The sequence below is a fragment of the Colobus angolensis genome, unplaced genomic scaffold, assembly GCF_000951035.1.
Source record: "Colobus angolensis palliatus isolate OR3802 unplaced genomic scaffold, Cang.pa_1.0 Scaffold10, whole genome shotgun sequence".
Taxonomy (NCBI): Eukaryota; Metazoa; Chordata; class Mammalia; order Primates; family Cercopithecidae; genus Colobus; species Colobus angolensis.
In genome coordinates this window covers 18,200,799-18,205,901 of record NW_012110919.1, presented here as the reverse complement: position 1 = coordinate 18,205,901, position 5,103 = coordinate 18,200,799, and positions in this window count along the sequence as shown.

Below are 5,103 nucleotides of genomic sequence, written 5' to 3'. Positions count from 1 at the left end.
TTCCTCAGCCTTCTGAGTACCTGGAACTACAGGTGTATGCCACCATGCCTGGCTAATTTTTATATTTTTAGTAGAGATGGGGTTTCGCCATATTGGCCAGGCTGGTCTTGAACTCCTGATCTCAGGTGATCCACCTGCCTTGGCCTTCCAAAGTGTGGGGATTACAGGTGTGAGCCACTATGCCTGGCCTCACTGAAACAATTTAAGTGTACAAAGAAATGATGTTTTCCTCTCACTTTTTTGATAGATGAAGGCACTATCACTGCTTGTCACTGAAGAGCACGTACTGATTTGTTGCCATTAAGTAAACTTGACTGTTATATTAGATAATGCATCTAAAGGCAGAGTTGGCAACATATTCCAATGTAGGACAACCATGATTTACATGTGTATTGACCTAGATTTTTATTTTAATGCTAATTTCCATAAATAATAGGTTTTAGAGCTGTGTGACCCACTTAGCTAAAAATAAGACAAATCAGGTAGAACTTAAAAAAATGAAAAGCTTTACTAATCAATGCTCAAGAATTCAAATGGGGGGAGGATAGGAGGGAGTAAGGAATGAAAATTTACTTACTGGGTACAATGTACACTGTTCAGATGACTGGTATACTAAAAGTCTAGATTTCACCGCTATAGAGTTCATCCATGTAACCAAAAACTACTAGTACCCTTAAAGCTTTTGAGATTTAAAAATAAATTTTTAAATAATTAAAATGAACACTGGCTAATGAGCTGAACACCAGGCAATTTTTACTGAAAGTTTTTAAATGTGTACTCCAAAATATAACCTCAAGAGGACCATGTTTATTTATCCTATAAACAGAGAAATCATTTGTTTAAAGTATGGCAATATGATTGTTTTCAAAAGTATGTTTATTTAGGGAAATGGTTATTATAGAAAAATAAATAATTTGCCAATAAAGTTGCAGATTCTAATAATCTATATCATTTTAGATTTTTAAGTATATGACTTCATAAATTATATCAAAGAACTATTCAATGTAATTAAAATATTCCCCATAACTTTCCATAAAAAGCAAACAAAAATCATATTTGCATTTTTATCTGAATGTTCTAAATATATATCCAAGTTCAAGAGGCACATACCTACTCCAAGAGGTGCAAGAATTGTTTTCATAAATGCCTTCTAAGAATACCAAAACCAGCATTTTAATATATGCATTCATGGGTACACATGCACACACAGACGCACACACTATACAAGGCATACCTCTTAAGATATTGCAGGTTCAGTTCCAGATCACCACAATAAAGCAAGTATCATAATAAAGCAAATCACACATTTTTTTTCCTGTCCATATAAAAGTTATGTTTATATACTGTACTGTATAGTCTGTTGTGTGCAATAGCATTATGTCTAAAAACACAATGTACATACCTCAATTTAAAAATACTTTACTGCCAAAAAATGCTAACAATCATCTGATGCTTCAGCAAGTCACAGTATTTTTGCTGGGGGAGTGTCAGGCCTCCATGTTGATGGCTACTGACTGATCAGCGTGGTGGTTGGTGAAGGTTGTGTGGCTATGGCAATTTCTTTTCTTTCTCTTTTTTTCTTTCTTTTTTTCTTTCTTTCTTTCTTTCTTTTTCTTTCTTTCTTTCTCTCTCTCTCTCTTTCTTTCTTTCTTTTTCTTTCTTTTTTTTTTCAGAGTCTCTCTCTGTTGCCCAGGCTTATTTGGCCTATTAATTGGCCTACTATATACAAACATAGTATATAAGTATATACGTATATTACATTATATATACTACATATACTGTGTATATATGCATCCAGTGTATATACAGGCATACCTCATTTTATTGCATTTTATTGCAATTCACAGATATTGCCTTTTTTTTTAAACAAATGAAATGTTTGCCTGTGAAATGAAAAGACAGCCTATAGTATATACACCATATATATATAGTGTGTATGCTTTCAAAAGCAAAGTGTTATCCCTTTATCCATTTTTAACTTAATGGTAAGAATGGGTAGGAATGAGGCCACCAGGCAGAAGGTCCCAAAGGAACTTGAAAATAATTACTATGAATAGGATAGAGACTAGTGTGGGATATAATCCTGCAGAGGCAGTCTATGGTGCTGGTGGTCTACATGGGACAGAGCCCCGTTGGAAAAGGTGACACTGCCCTGGTGCCTGGGAGGAGGATGAGTAAGATATGGCTGTAGATGTACATGTGGCATGTTTAGAGTAGGATGCTGCCTTCCCATTTCTGGTGCCCATGGTTCAGAAACGTGAATTTTCATGGACCTAAAATACCAGTTGCAGCAGGACTTGTGAGACCTGTGAGAGCACCATATGGTCTGGGAAGCTCTAGAAGAGGCATTTTTGGCATAGGATGTGGCCTGTGGGGTCAAGGTGCATCACAGCTGAAGTTGGATAAGGACCATTAGGTGGGCAGCATGATGGTCCAGAAAGAGGAAGAGTTCTCGGGTTCCCAGAGGCAGTCCAGTGGGAGGCACAGAGGGATGCAATCCTGTTAGCAAAGGTCTGAAAGGTACAAGGAAGAGTGTTGCACTTGGCGGGAATCCAGATGGCATAGAAGGCACAGCACATGGGTTCTTCCAAGGTTTGGAATCTGGCCGGCCTTAAGGAGGTTGACTAGATTTCTATTAATCACAGCAGGGGCTTGGTCAGGGAAGTGTTCAGGTAGAGCATTTGCCATAGAAAATTCATCAGACATTTTCCTGGCAAGATCCTAGTCTGCAGTAGAAGTGGCAAAGGGTTTGAGCCAACTGGGTGCTGAAGAATCAAAAGCAGCCTGACAGCACTAATACCAAGGGCTTCTCCTCCATCCAACTTTTTTTCTGAGACAGGGTCTCACTCTATTGCCCAGGCTGGGGTATAGTGGTGCAGTCATAGCTTACTGCAGCCTTGAACTCCTGGGCTCAAGCGATCCTCCTGCCTCAGCCTCCCAAGTAGTTAGGACTACAGCTCTGCATCACCATGCCTGGCTAACTTTTTTTTTTAGAGATGAGGGTCTTGCTATGTTGCTCAGGTTGGTCTTGAACTTCTGGGATCAAGCAGTCCTCCCACCTCGGCCTCCCAAAGTGCTAAAATTACAGGTGCAAGCTACCATGCCCAGCCAACTTTTGTTTTTTAATAACAGCTTTATGGAGATATAATTGACATACCAAAAGATCAACCCATTGAAAGTGTACAGTTCAGTGCTTTTTAGTATACTGTATTCACAGAGTTGTGCAAACATCACCACTATCTAATTTTAGAACATTTCATCTCAACAAAAAGAAATCTATGCCCCTAACAGTCACTCTGCATCCTCACCTGTATTTGTTATTTTTTGTGTTTTTGATAATACCCATCCTAACTGGGGTGAGATGATACCTCATTGTGGTTTTGATTTGCATTTCTCTGATGATTAGTGATGTTGAGTATGTTTTCGTGTATTTGTTGGCCATTTTGTGTGTCTTCTTTTGAGAAACGTTTGTTCAGGTCATTTGCCTATTTTAAAATCTAATTGTTTATGTTTCACTATTGAAATGTTTGAGCTCCTTGCCTATTCTGGCTATTAACCCCTATCATATGAATAGTTCGCAAATATTTTCTCCCATTCTGTAGGTTGTCCTTTCACTCTGCTGATTGTTTCCTTTGCTGTGCAGAAGATTGTTAGTTTGATATAATCCCATTTGTTTGTTTTTGCTTTTGTTGCCTATGCTTTTGGGGTCTTAGTCATAAAATCTGTTTCCAGACCAATGTCCTGAAGTTCCTCTCCTATGTTCTCTTCCTGTAGTTTTATAGTGTTAGGTCTTACATTAGGTCTGATCCATTTTGAGTTGATTTTTGTATATGGTGAGAGATAGGGGTCTAGTTTCATTCTTCAGAATATGGATATTCAGTTTTCTCAGCACCATTTGTTGAAGAGATTGGCCTTTCCCCAATGAGTGTTGTTGGTGCCTTTGTCAAAAATAAGTTGGCTATAGATACTTTAATTAATTTACATGTCCTCTATTCTTTTCCATTGGTCTATGTGTCTGTTATTATGCCAGTACTTTGCTGTTTTGATAACCACAGCTTTGTAGTATATTTTGGAGTCTGGTAGTGTGTGATGCCTCCAGGTTTGTTCTTTTTGCTCAGGATTGCTTTGGCTATTTGGAGTCTTTTGTTCCATATAAATTTTACAGGTATTTTTTCTGTTTCTGTAAACAATATCATTGGTATTTTGATAGAGACTGCATTGAATCTGTATTTCACTTTGGGTAGTTCCAAACTGCTTTTATGAAGTGCATATAACAATACCAAAACCTGGCAAAGTGAAAAGTACAGATTAATATTAATTATAAATATCAATGAAAAAAATCTCAAATAATATAGAATCAAAGAGTATCCAGTAGCCAATTAAAAAATACATCATGACCAAGTAGCACTTATTTTAGGAATGCAAGTAGGATTTACATTTGAAGGATCAATAATAAAATAAAGAGATTAGGGAGAAAAAAAAATCATATAATCATCTTCAAGATGCTGAAAAGAAATCTGAGAAAATTTGACACTTATTGTTGATTTTAAAATCCATTAAAATAGATACATGCTTGACATGGTCAAAATACACTTGCACGTGCACAAACACACGTTGCAAAAAAAAAACTTAAACCTTTAATCTCTTGAGGGTATTTCCTCAATAGATATCATCAAAATAATCTATCATCACAATAAGTCAAAGAATGCCACCATGCTCAAAAAAGTTATTTGTGGATGCAAGAAAACAAGAGGACAAATTTAGAGATGTAAAACTTGGAAAGGAGGAAGTACGAGTCATACCATTTGCAAATATGAATACTTATAACCCCAGGAAACCAAAGAGAGTCCACTGAAGAGATACCATAAACAAGAAGAGAATTCAGTAAGACTTCAGACAGCAATAGCCTTCGCATACACAAGCAACAGATAGAAAGTATGATGGAAAATATTCCATTTATCATAGTATAATTATGAATGCATGAACAAATGAATGAATAGGGAATAAATAACAGGGAATGTTCCTGTATGAAGAAAACTATACTAAACACTTTTGAAAGACATAAGACAAATAGAGCGACATACAATGAATTTGTATAGGAAG